This window comes from Hippopotamus amphibius, chromosome 8, assembly GCF_030028045.1.
Source record: "Hippopotamus amphibius kiboko isolate mHipAmp2 chromosome 8, mHipAmp2.hap2, whole genome shotgun sequence".
NCBI classification, from domain to species: domain Eukaryota; kingdom Metazoa; phylum Chordata; class Mammalia; order Artiodactyla; family Hippopotamidae; genus Hippopotamus; species Hippopotamus amphibius.
Window position 1 is genome coordinate 114741561 of NC_080193.1, and position 14270 is coordinate 114755830.

Genomic DNA, 14270 nt, shown 5'->3' on the forward strand with positions numbered 1-14270 from the left:
AATGCAGCCAATAAATAAATAAAATAAATAAATTTATTAAAAAATAAATAAATAAATAAATATAAATAAATAAAATAAGAATTATTAGCAGTTCAGAGTAGAAGTGAAGACTGTTTTGGTCGGAATACATTCTTTTTAGCCATGAGTGACACTTTATAAGATCATAACTAGATAAGCTGAGAATGAACCAGGTAAAATCATCAAAGTTAACCAGCGAGGCACTAACTACAGGATGTCAATCAAAGAGAATTGGAGATCGAGAGGCAGCAGAGCTTATTTCCAATGGGGAAACAAAATTCTCCAACATTGAAGAGTTCACATCTCGTTACAAAATGTCAACAAATCTTGATAATCAAGATACTTTTAAAGCAACTGTAGTCATAAAATATGGAACAATCACAAAATAAACACTGAAAGCCTCTACATTTAGCTAGGCCCCATTCTTTTCCCTACTCTATTTACTTACCTGTTCTTTCCTTTCTGTGATAATGACTCTGATACATCACCTTGCACAAATCCTAAAGCTTACTAATGTATAAGCAACATCTCAAATTGAGTTCACTTTTTTTTTTTTCTTTTTATTGAGTATAGTTGATTTACAATGCTGTGGTAGTTTCAGGTGTATAGCAAAGTGATTCAGTTACACACAAACATATTTTTTAAGATTATTTTCCCTTATAGTTTATTACAAAATATTGAGTATAGTTCCCTGTACTATACAGTAGGTCCTTGTTGGTTATCTATTTTATATATAGTAGTATGTATATGTTAATCCCAAACTCCGAATTTATCCATCCCCTCTTTCCCCTTTGGTAACTAGAAGTGTATTTTCTATGCCTGTGAGTCTCTTTCTATTTTATAAATAAGTTCACTTGTATCTTTATTTTTTTCTTAGATTCCACATAAAAGTGATACCATAGGATATTTGTCTTTGCCTGGCATACTTCACTTAGTATGATAATCTCTAGGTCCATCCATGTTGCTGCAAATGGCATTTTTCATTCTTTTCTATGGCTGAGAAATATTCTACTCTGTGTGTGTGTGTGTGTATACATACCCCACATTTCTTTCAGAGGAGAGCACGAATGCAGTCCCCCACTACCACAAACTATGTGGTCGAGGTTCCCCCATGTGGAGAAGTTACAGGGGTCAGCACACCCGCAGTGCAATGAATGAGCCTCACCCTGGGAAAACCACCTTCGTGATCATGGTATATACCACTTCTTTATCCGTTCATCTGTCGATGGACATTTGGGTTGCTTCCATGTCTTGGCTATTGTAAACAGTGCTACAATGAACACTGGGGTGCATGTATCCTTTAGAATTATAGTTTTCTCCACACATATGCCCAGAAGTGGGATTGCAGGATCATATGGTAACTCTATTTTTAGTTTTTTAAGGAATCTTCTTCATACGTTGTCCATAGTGGCTGCACCAATTTATTTGGGTTAGCCAAAAAGTTCATTCAGGTTTTCCTGTAACATCTTATGGAAAAACCCGAACAAATGTTTTGGCCAACTCAATACATTCCCACCAACGGCATAAGAGGGTTCGCTTTTTCTCTACATCCTCTCCAGCATTTATTAACTGTAGATTCTTTGATGATGGCCATTCTGACTGGAATGAGGTGATCCCTCATTGTAGTTTCGATTTGCATTCCTCTAATAATTAAAGATGTTGAGCATCTTTTCATATGCCTTTTGGCCATTTGTCTGTCTTCTTTGGAAAAAACGTCTGTTTAGATCTTCGGCCCATTTTTTGACTGGGGTGTATATTTTTTTGATATTGAGTTGTATGAGCTCTGTATATTTTGGAAATCAATCCATCGTCGCTTGCATCATTTGCAAATACAAGTCCTATAGCACTGCTAATGTCATGTGAAAAAACAAAGTATTTTCCATCTAAAACTATAAAGAAAAAGAACAATCAACTATTTTAGGCCTGTCACCTCTCTTTAGGAAAATTAAAATTAATACTAAGTGGGCATCATTTTTAAATTCATCTGGCTCTATACCCATAACTATTAAGCCTTTTATTCACCACTTTTATTTAAAACAAGATGACACAGCTTTTTCCATGAGACAAATTTGATCACAACCCAATTAAAGGTTTTGATTTTGCAGGTGGTAGAATCATGAAGCAAACATAGCAGGAAATGTATTTATTAACCTGTTAGAGGAGAAAAGCGTTCTGAAAATTTGGTTTAGATTGATAGATAATTTGAGTTAGTACATAATAGCTTATGTCAGTGTTTTCTCTCATTTTAAGGATGGTTAAACATAATCATAGCACCATTTATTTCTCCTCCATAGCTTGTATCACTCTGGAGCCTAATTAATTATCAGTGACTACATCTGTTTTACTCACTGCTCTATCTTCAACATTTGGTGCAATGCCTGGCATGTAACTGTAACTCAACACATATCTGTTGAAAGAATAAATTGTTTAAAAATATATAAGGAAGTGAGACCAGGGTGGCAGCATATCAGTTTATAGGTACTTTGAAATAGATACTTGAAATTTTTATATATTTCTTTGGCATCCAAATCCAATTTAAAGTATTAAATTTATCCATAAAGAAAATTATCATCAATAAGCCTTCTGATACATCTTTGCAATTGTCATAACTATGTTGGCATTTTAAAAAAAAATCAAAAGAATTTGTGATTTTCTTCTCAAAATAAACACCTAAAAGCCAAAAGAATATAATTGAGTCCACTACCCACTATATAACTAAGATGCTAGACTGATTACTTATTTTTAAAATGTATCAATTAATGTTTTCTGATTAGAAATGGACGTCCAAAAGATGCTCAAGCATCACTAATCATCGGGGAATGCAAATCAAAACTACATTGAGATATCATCTCACACTTGTTAGAATGGCTATTGGCAAAAAGACAAGAGATAACAAATGCTGGCAAGGATGTGGAGAAAAGGAAACCTTTGTGCACTATCAGTGCGTAAGTAAACTGGTGCAGCCACTGTGGAAAACAGTACGACATGTCCTCAAAAAGTTAAAAGAATTACTATATGATCCAGCAATTCCACTTCTGGGTATTTATTTGTAGAAAACAAAAACACTAACTCAAAAAGATATCTGCACCCCCATATTCAATGCAGCACTATTTACAATAGTCAAAATATGAAAACAACCTATGTGTCCATGCTCATCCACAGATGAGTGGATAAGGAAAATGTGAGAGATATATATATATATTTATATATATTTATATATATATATATATATAAAATTCAGCCATAAAAAAGACTGAAATCTTGTCATTTGAGACAACATAATTGGACCTTGAGGGCATTATGCTAAGTGAAACAACTCAGGCTGAGAAAGACAAATACCATATGATTTCACTTATATACAGAACCTAAAAGAGAAAAAAAAACAAGGTCATAGATTACAGAGAACAGATTGGTGGTTGCCAAAGGCAGAAGGTAGGTAGTGGGCAAAATGAATGGAGGGGATCAACGGTATAAATTTCCAGTTATAAAATAAATGTCACAGAGATGTACAGCGCGGCAACTATAGTTAATAAAACTGTACTGTATATTTGAAAGTTTTTGCAAAAACAGTAGATCTTAAAAGTTCTTAAGAAAAAAAAATCTGTACCTATGTATGGTGATGGATATTAACTAGACTTATTGTGGTGATCATTTCACTATATGCACAAATGCTGAACCATTATGTTGTACACTTGAAACTACTATAATTTTCTATGTCAATTATACCTCATATTAAAAAAAGAAACAAAATCTTCCAGATTAAAAAAAATTTCCAATATTCATGCTTGTAATCAAACAATGAACGTTACAAAGGATGGTCTCAAACACAATTGGTGTAAGAAACAAGCTTATTTTTCTTTACTTTTCTTCACATAAAACACTGTGCAAGAAGCAAGCAAAGTTTATAACGTGCCAATCCTATTCCAATATTATTAAATGTCTCCTAAACATAGTTTTTTATTTCTATCATAATTTTAAGGAAATAATAAAATATCAGAAAACCATGGAACATATATACATACATCCTTTTTATTTGTTTGTGATTTTATAGCTTTTCTCCCACAACTTTATTTTTAGGATCTTATGATTATTGTTAAAAAGAAACATATCATTTCTATCCTTTTCCCAATCACCTCAAAAAATATTAACTAATATTCATTACCTCTAAATTTAGTATTGAGTAGAAAATAATTTACTAGTCAATCAGGCAAAGTTAGTGGCTTAGTTTCCAACTCCATGACTTTATTTATTTATTTCCAACTCCTGACTTTATTTTGCTTGTCATCTTCCTTTCGTAAGAAGCAACCCTTTGGAACTATGGTAGTAAGACGCTATTCAATATTTTCCCCAGCATTTTCTTTTTTTTAAAGATTTATTTTACTATGTATTTATTTATTTTGGGCTGCACTGGGTCTTCACTGCTGCACACAGGCTTTCTCTTGTTGCAGAGATCGGGGGCTACTCTTCCTTGGGGTGCGTGCGCTTCTCATTGCGGTGACTTCTCATGTTGCAGAGCACAGGCTCTAGGAGCATGGGCTTCAGTAGTTGCAGCATGTGGGCTCAGTAGTTGTGGCTCATAGGCTTAGTTGCCTCTTGGTATGTGGGATCTTCCCACACCAAGGCTCAAACCCGTGTCCCCTGCACTGGCAGGTGGATTCTTAAGTACTACGCCACCAGGGAAGCCCCTCCCCAATATTTTCTTAATCTAGGTTATTAACACTAAATCTTCTTTTCAGTTTCTTATCTCTTGCTTTAATAACATAACTGTTTTCCCTCAGATATTTCTATTTCCTTTTCTTTCCTTTTACTACAATTTGCATGATGTTATCAAGAGACATTTGTCCTAAGCTACATCTTACAAAAGGAAAAAAATATACAGAATGTAATATTTCTTGGTGCCAAGTTGGTTTGTCCTTTTGTTTGGTACTTCATAGCACTAGCCTACCAAATACAAAACCCAGAAGTGTGACCGACCACCAAAATGATTCCCCAAATAGACCCCAGTATACACATTGATCAAATGTATACTTCTAATCAAAGACATATAATGTTAACTAATCTTCTTGGCTGACCTTGCTGGGTAGACTTCATCACCTGCTTACAAACAGGAGGATCCTGATGAACAAAATACACCAAGATATAAGACTACAAAGAAGGTTTGGAATTTTGAAAAAATGAAAAAGGATTGTCTCCATATTCAGAACCATGCTGCCCATAATCTAAACATGGGTAAGAACTGGAAATTTTTATTCAAATTATACAGCGTATCAGGGATGCATAAGTTTATACACATGAATGTAATTTAATGGTATAAATATACAAAACTAAAGAAACCATGATTCATCAATTATATATACATTAAAGTCATTTAACTTTTCTAAATGTTACATAGCTATGTTATAAGACCACACAGTTATACTACCAACTGTAAAACAGATAGCCAGTGGGAAGTTACTACTGTATAACAAAGGGAGATCAACTTGATGATGGATGATGCCTTAGAGGGCCAGGATGGGGAGGTGGGGGGGAGCCGAGGGAGGGAGGAAATATGGGGATATGTGTGTAAATAGAGCTGATTGACTTTGGTGTACCTCAAAAACTGGTACAAGAGTGTAAAGCAATTATATTCCAATAAAAAAATAAAAAATAAAATAAAATGTATTCTAAAGGCAAATTTTTAAAAACTTCATCACTGAAAACAACTGATTGCTCTTTCTTGGTCTACAAAGTTATTCATCTGAATCCCTGACAAGGTCTTCATTCCATTTTCTCTTAGTCTGGGGGGGTTTTCGGTGTCCAAGTAGTTCACAGGCTATATGAATGTGTTCCAGAAAGTTCCCAGATGACCTAAAATTGCATGCAATATTAGGTGTGTTCATAGGTACTTTGACCATATTCTCAAAAGGGCCTATGATCCCAATATGTTAAGAACTGCCACTGAGCATTTATTGCTTCTTCAGTGCACAAGTTGATGTGAATTTGTGAGTGGTTTAAATAAACACACCCAGACACACACACACACACACACACACACACACACAGAGTAGTAACGTGGGTTAAAAGACTTTAGAAATATTTCACTTAAAGTTTCTTTTTTGTTAACTGCTTCTAATTTAAATAGATAAATAAATACATGCAATTAAATTGTCAAGTAGTGATAATACTATACTAAAGTACAAGAGTCACAGACAAGAATTCCTTAGAGAATACCCAAATTTGCTTACTTGCCCTGCTGTGAAAATGGCCATGTCTGTCAACGCTTTACAAATACATTTGCCCAAAGACTAAGAGTTGTTCTTACTTTTTTTTTGGTGACACAACAAACATCTCATTGCTTACCTGACTAGCTTGAGAGAACCAAACAAAAAACAAAGCATAGAGTATCTTTTGCAAAATCAAGTTTGACTGGGTATTTTGACAAGGAAGAAGGGGAGGGAGGGAGTAAAGGGAAAGGGAAAAAAAAGAAAAGAGGAGGGAAAGAAATAATATTTTTTCACCCATGTAAATAAAATATAAAATATAAGATCTATTAATCCAAGTTTGGCATTTCCTCAGGTTTACAGAATGGATTTTTCACCATTGAATTTTTAAACTGTGTTCTGTTTGTACTCTTCTTTTCTTTGATGAAGTACTTGCCTATCTTATTTCTGCTCATCAGCCTTTTACATCAGTTTTCTATTCAGTCTTTTGGGGTGGGAAAGACTATCTGTCAAGGCTCCTTTATTACAGGCATAATTTTGTTATTTGATAACTTCCTGATTTATGTGATGCTTATTCCTGTGTATTTTTTTAACTTCCACAAATTTGTGTTTGAATGAAATATGAAAGTAAGATTTTGTAAGACTAATAGAATATATTTTTTTAAGTTTTTAATTCCAGTAAAAAATACATAACATACAATTTAGCATCTTAACTGTTGTTAAGCACACAGTTCAGTAGTAAGTACATTCACACTGTTGTGCAACCGAACTCTTTTCATCTTGCAAAACCTAAATTCTATTAAACATCACTTTGCCATTGCCAAGCCCCACGCCCTTTGCAGGCCCTGATGAAAATAATGTATTTTTAATAGATGGAAAAGTATGAACTCATTGAGGAAATGAACTTCCTAAAATACATTTTGTATTTCTTCAAACTATTCACTGCATAGAGAGAGGTCTTTCCTCAAATACGCATTGGTCATTGACAATATCCCTTCATAACTAACACAAAAACATTATGTTGTTTTCTGGACATCAGAGGCGCCTGTGCACTGGAGTTATTTCCAGTAATGAGGATGACTTCGCACGACCTGCCCACATTTTTTAAAACTCAGTCCTTATTAATAACATGAGATAACAATAGAGTGCCAGACACTGTTTTATGTGCTCTACAAATGTGTTAGTTATTTTATTTCTGACAACAGGTATACAAGTAAGTACTAACATTACCACTATTTCACAGATGGGAAATTGAAGTGAACTATAAGCCTATTTTTGATGGGTTCATTGCATTAGCATAAAAGTTTACAGAGTCACCTTAGTATGGGAAAATATCCAAAGATAAAAGGCTAAGGAACATGCTGTTTCCATTTTTATGTTGCCAAGAAGGATTCTTCTCAAGGACCAATGTGACAAAGATTTCAGCATGTGGACTTGTGATCTCTATATTGTAGAATGACAAGTTCATAGACTATTAAGAGCTAAGCTTGAGCCAACCTCTGTTCCATTGCTTCTTAATTGAACAACTTTGGACAAACCACATAAATATATCCCATCTGTAAAATGGGATATCTTAATGTGCTCTGTTTCACAGGATCTGTGTGTATACGTGTGTGCGTGTGTGTGTATGTGTGTGTGAGTGAGACTGGTGGGAAGAGAGAGAGAGAGAGAGAGAAAGAATATGACAGAATGTGCAGACAAAGACTCGTTAACCACAAAGTGTTCTAAAAATGTATGATAGTGTCATGATTTAGTGTAAATGAGCACCTAAGAGCACATGAGAAGTGTCAGGCAATATTTAAAACTGTGGCCTGTGGATCCAGAATGTCTGGTTTAAATGCCAATTGAGTAGCCCTGCAAGTTAACTAATCTGTGTCTCATTTTCTTCATTTGTGGGGTTAAAATAATACCATCATGGCTTGTATGGTTAAATGAGTTAGTACAAGTAAAGCACCTAAAAGTGTGCCTAGGGGGCTCCCCTGGTGGCACAGTGGTTAAGAATCTACCTGCCAATGCAGGGGACACAGGTTCGATCCCCGGTCTGGAAAGATCCCACATGCCACGGAGCAACTAAGCCCGCACACCACAACTGTGGGAAGACATTCAGAAGTCTTTCTGAAACCTTGAAAATGTTACTAAAAGTAATTAAAGTATGTGGGCAGAGCGACCCGATGCAGAATGTCCTGCTTGAGCAGTGGAGGAGCTAAGGGTGCTGGGCGTGGAGACTATGGGGGCATAGGCTACCGTGGAAACAGAATATTGACCCTCTCTGGGGGCGCAGCCCCTTTCTCACTTGCACACCTCATATCACCCTGGTTGGCCCTGGAGGATGGCTGGTTAGCCAGAGACGGGTAAGATTCCTCAGGGGAGGAACAACCTAAGACAGGCACAGTCGCAGAGGGGCCAACAGGGGTGGGGCACAGACCCCTAATCCTTCTGAGAGAGGTCTCCTGCCCCCAGGGCTGCTTTGCTCTCCACGCCCAGCTCAAATTCACAACCTGCTCAGATCCACACCCTGCTCAAATCGGACCCAGGAGGCAAACAAAGATCATTGCCCCAGTCATGTGAGGCCTTTGTTTGTTTATTTCAAAGATAACCTTGTTTGTGGGACTAAACTGGGAGTGTTAGACCCTGAGGCTATGCCAAGAACTCAATAAAAGCAACGTGGGATCAATCAGCAAGGCTCTTGATCCTAGAGGTCTTGAGTCCCCCGGTCCCATCTTTCTCTTAAATCTGTGTCTGTCTTCTTTAAGCTTGCGGCACCCGTCACTCACTTCGAGTCGCCGAGCTGGTCTCGGCACACAACTACTGAGTCTTAGCTCTAGAGCCCACGAGCCACAACTACTGAGCCCACATGTCTCAACTACTGAATCCCTGCACACCTAGAGCCCGTGCTCTACAACAAGAGAAGCCACTGCAATGAGAAGCCTGCGCACCGCAACTGAGTAGCCCCTGATCGTTGCAACTGGAAAAAGCCCACCCACAGTAACAAAGACCCAATGCAGCCAATAAATAAATAAATTTATTTCTAAAAATAAGTGTGCCTGGCATATAGTGAGTGCCTGGTAAATATTAGCTTTCATTTTTTATTTAGTATTTTCTATTACTAATCGCAGTTTTCCTATCTCTACCAAGTCTTTTCCTAAAACGATTCATGTAGAAGGCCTAGTAAAGGATTTTCCATCCTGTAAACAAAGAATGTTAGTTCAAAGCTGTTTCTTTACTCTTGTATCACCTCATGGATTTTCCCAGGTTAATAGCTTATCATAAGTCTTTGCACACAAAAGCAACTCATCTCACGTTTCTGCTAAATCCTTAGCAACCAACTGAAGAGGAAAAAAAGGTTTTATTTAACTGGTCTTATTTAAAGTAGAAATATACTATACGCCATAAGTGTTAAATCAGTGTTGTCCTGTTTTGTGAATTACCAAACTTCTTCACCTCTAGTCTGGATTGTTTTCTTGGAGTTCAATCTATAATTACTGTAGAATTGTGTCATTCATATACTTAACATTTTCCATTTCAGCTCCTCAATAGCGATGCTGAAGACTGGAGATATGCACTCAGACTGAAATTTTACTGAAATATGGATTTGGATGTATTACATGTAGGGTAACCACATAATTTACCAACCAATTTGGGACACTTCTGAAAGTGAGAAGAGAGAGAACTAGACAGGGTACCAAGACAACAGGTACAAAGTCAGATTATCCCTGGCCAGTAGAGATGTAATGTTACCCCAACTGAAAGGGTGGGGATAGTTAAGAAAAATTTAACTAGCAGAAGATGCAAGCTGACTTTTTCTTTTCCCAAAGCCTTAATTTCTCTTCATGGAGCTTGGGATATAGTAGCCATGACATACAGTGTCATGTAAGAAAATAACTGCTGAGTAAATGAAGAAATGAATACATAAAGGATGTACAGGAATTCTCAAGTTAAATGACAGAAAGAGAGTACAATACATCAGTTACACTTTGCCCCTGCAGTATGATTAGCCATGGGAGTCCAAATTGGTGTGACAGGGTCACATGATGCTACCAAAAAGACCAGTTGCATATTATGGATTATAACACATTCATGTGAATTTTTAACATAAACACTTGATCTTTTCTTTTTTCCTAATTTTCGTGAGCACCTTCTGCTAGAACCTCCAGACCTTGTGAAGAGATCACTCCCCTCTGTTATAAAGTACACTTTAGTAAAAAGCATAAAACGCTCTGTCGAGAAACACGGGTTGGGTAAATGATGTGCTATTGGAGCTTTGGGGAGTGTAATAAAGTCCGCAACCCTCCAGTTATTCCTGAAATGCAGCAGGGTTTGGGTCAGAAGTTTTGTTTTAAGTCCTAGCTCTGCCATTCACAGCTTTGGGACCTTGAGCAATTCATAGGACCTCTTCTCATATTTTTAGTTGGCAATATCAGTAATTTTTGCCATTCCCTCCCCTTCATTCTGCCATGATCAATCTTTCACCATGAGTTATTTTTTTGCACCCCCCGAAGTTCTCTCATCACCCTTCTTTCAGATTTTTATTAAAATTACTCTTTATATCTGTCTTACTACAAAATATATATTAGTGGTCTTCTTTTTCTTTTTCAGTCTTCCTCAAACTGGTCTTTCCTACGCATAATTTGTTTTTTAAGAGTTGAGTAGAACTTAAAAAAAAATTTCCCCACATTCTAACCTTACTCATGGCAGTTTCTATATAGAATAGTTTCTGCTTTATTCGCCTTCATTGCCAAATCCCATCCATTCTTTAAAAGAATGAGGTTGTGTTCTGCCATTTCCATAGCTTTGTTATTTAAGTCAGTGTGCAGCAACAGTTCAGTTTTCCTAATATCCACAGAATTTGTATTTGGTATTACATTTTCTTTCGAGGTATTTCAAGCATGTTGAAACTTGGCTTCTCTATAAAATTAAGTTTGTGGACAGACCTCATTTTTTTAACTTCTACAATGCCTACTACATTCCTGGAGATAATGCTGCACTCAATAAATTTTTGCTGACAACTGTATTGGCAAAACGAGAACTACTTGCTTTCCAGGTTCATCCATTGTGTTACTGAAAATATGGACTGAAACAGATGCCCAAATGAATATAACTGTATTTTTTGAAACCTGTTACAATTAAATATTATTATGTATATTATACTATAAAAATCAGATTTTCAAAATTAGTTAAGAAAAAGAAATAAAAGGCAGCCAGGCTGGAAACTGTTATGGACTGAATGTTTTGTCCCTCCCACCCCCATAAAATTCATAGGTTGAAGCCCTAACGCCCCAGTGTGATAGTACTGGGAGGTAGGTCCTTTGGGAGGTAATTAGGTTTTAGAAAAAGTCATGAGGTTGGTGCCCCATGAAGAGACTAATGTCTTTATAAGAAGAGACCAGATCTCTCTTCACCATGTGAAGATCCATAAGAAGGCAGCCATAGGCAAGCTGGGAAGAGGACCCTCTCCAGATATCGAATCCACCAGCACTTTGATTTTGGAATTCGCAATCTCCAGAACTGTGAAAAATAAATCTGTTGTTTAAGCCATATGGTATTTTGATACAGTGGCCTGAGCAGAATAATAGAGAAAGGAAGATCCGTAACTATCTCTATTCACCGAAGACAAAATATTGTATATAGAAAATCCAACAGAAACAACCAAAAACTTTTGAGAATAAATGAGTTCAGTAAGATAAATATACAAAAATCAATTCTATTTCTATACATTAGAAATGAACAACTTGAAAACGAAATTAAGAAAACAATTCTATTTTTAATAATAGCAAAAAGAAATTTAACAAAAGAAGTACAAGATGTGTACACTGAAAATTACAAAACATTATTGAAAGAAATTAAAGAATCTCTGACTAATAGAAAAATACTCCATGCTCATGGACTGGAAGATTTAATATAGTTAAAATGGCAATCCTCCAAATTAATCTACAGATTTAATTCAATCCCTCTCAAAATTCTAGCTACTTTGTTTTTTTTTTTTTTTGCTAAATTGACAAGCTGATGCCAAAATTCATAAAGAAGTACAAAGAACCCAGAATAGCTAAAACAATCTTGAAAAAGAAAAAAAAAAGTTGTACAACTCAGGCTCCCCAATTTTAAAATTTACTACAAAGCTCTGGTAATTAAAACAATGTGGGCTGACACATAGCTCAATGGTGTAGAACTGAGAGTTCAAAAATAAACCTTTACTTATAGTAAACTGCATTTCTGCAAGGGTGCCAAGCCAAATAAAAAAGCAAATTATAGTTTTTTCAACAAATGATGGTAGTGCAACTGGCAAAAGAATGAAACTGGACCCTTACATTATACTATATACAAAATGCCACTGAAAATGATTTATAGACCATAATGTAACAGCAAAACCTATAAAACTCTTAAAAGAAAACAGGAGTAAATCTTCATGACCTTGACTGGAAAATCGTTTCTTAGATATGACACCAAAAGCAGAAGCAACAAAAGAGAAATACATACACATTGGTTTTCATCAAAATTTAAAAATTTTGTGCTTCAAAGGTCAACATCAGGAAAGTGAAGACAACCCACAAAATGGCAGAAAATATTTGCAAATCATGCATCTGATAAGAGAGCAGCTCAACAATAAAAAGAAACTCAAAAACTGAGCAAAGGATCTGAACTGAAATTTCTCTAAAAAAGATACACAGATGACCAATAAACACTTGAAAAGATGTTCAAAATCATTAGTCACCAGAGAAATTCAAATTAAAGCCTCAAAGAGATACCACTCCAAACACTCTAATGTAGCTAAAATAAACAAGATCGGCATTAAGAACTGTTGGCAACAATGAGGTGAAATTAGAAACTTCAAACATGGCTGGTGAGATTTTAGAACAGTATGGTCACTTTGGGAAACAGTTTGGCAGGTCCTCAAAATACTAAACACAGAGTTACCATATGATCCAGTAATTCTACTTTAAGGTATACACCCAAGAGAACTGAAAACATATGTCCACACAAAACAATTATACACAAATGTTTCCAGCAGAATTATTCAAAATAAACAAAAAATAGAAACAACCTAAATGGCTGTCAATGGAAAAATGCATAAACAGATTGTGGCACATTAGAATGATGCATTTGTAGGGACTTAGTTTCTTTGGAAAGTGGAAGTTTCAAAAAAACAACAAAACTTTGAATGCATTCTGCATTAATTTATTTTTTAAGATAAACTGTGAACAAGTTTTCTTTTTGAGATAGATTTTAATATTTGTTGTATCAGAAAAATTCAGTAATTTTCATCTATTATTGAGAAAAAGGTATTAAATTTCACTATTTGCAAAACAGGCTGATATTCAGGCAACTATTGCTTTCGATTATTTATTAATATAAGATAATGTACTATAGTCATACAGGATGTTACCAGAGGGGAAGCTGGGTGTTCGGTACATGAGAATTCTCACGAGTTTTGCAACTCTTGTGACACCATAATTATTTCCAAAATAAATTTTTAAAAAAATATCATATCTCCTCATTTGCACTTGTAAGCATTCTGGTGATATTCTTGCTTGTTTCAGATATGACTGGAAAACCAATTCAAGACTAAGTCTTTATCTAAAACCTCCTTCTTTTTCCCTCTTCTATAGAACAAGAATTGCTGTTTATACAAATGGATGTTTGCCCTATATTAACCATTAAGTAACATCAGCATGATACCACATTCAAATTACGAGGCAAGATTCATAGCATATTCTAGCAATCACTGAATGGACTACATGTTCCAGTGGGGGCTGTTAGTTGGTAAAAGAAGCACACGGGCTAATGTCCTAGTCAACAGTTACACATTTGACCAGATAACTTCCTGGCGTGGTGAGTATGACCTGTTAACTATTAAAAGCAGATTACTGCACAACAATGTGGTTAGCATTTTTCTTAGATATATTTTAAAATAATATCAGAGAAATAGTTATATAATATTGATATATCCCATAATATACCAATTAAGAGTTTCATTAAGATAAGTATGCTTGAGAACAAGTTAGTCAAGTGCTGTATAAATTCGTCGTGTGTTTCTCAAACATTTCATGATAAATT

The 14270-nt window shown here is 35.5% G+C and overlaps 1 protein-coding gene and 1 non-coding gene across 3 annotated transcripts in view; both read right to left on the minus strand.

Moving 5' to 3' along the window:
- Nucleotides 1–14270, minus strand: part of GULP1 (GULP PTB domain containing engulfment adaptor 1) — a 263361-nt gene that overhangs the window by 192099 nt on the left and 56992 nt on the right. The window lies entirely within an intron of this gene.
- On the minus strand, nt 1071–1229 carry LOC130859754 (U1 spliceosomal RNA). The gene has a single exon (XR_009055305.1). It is a non-coding gene; the product is annotated as a U1 spliceosomal RNA (small nuclear RNA).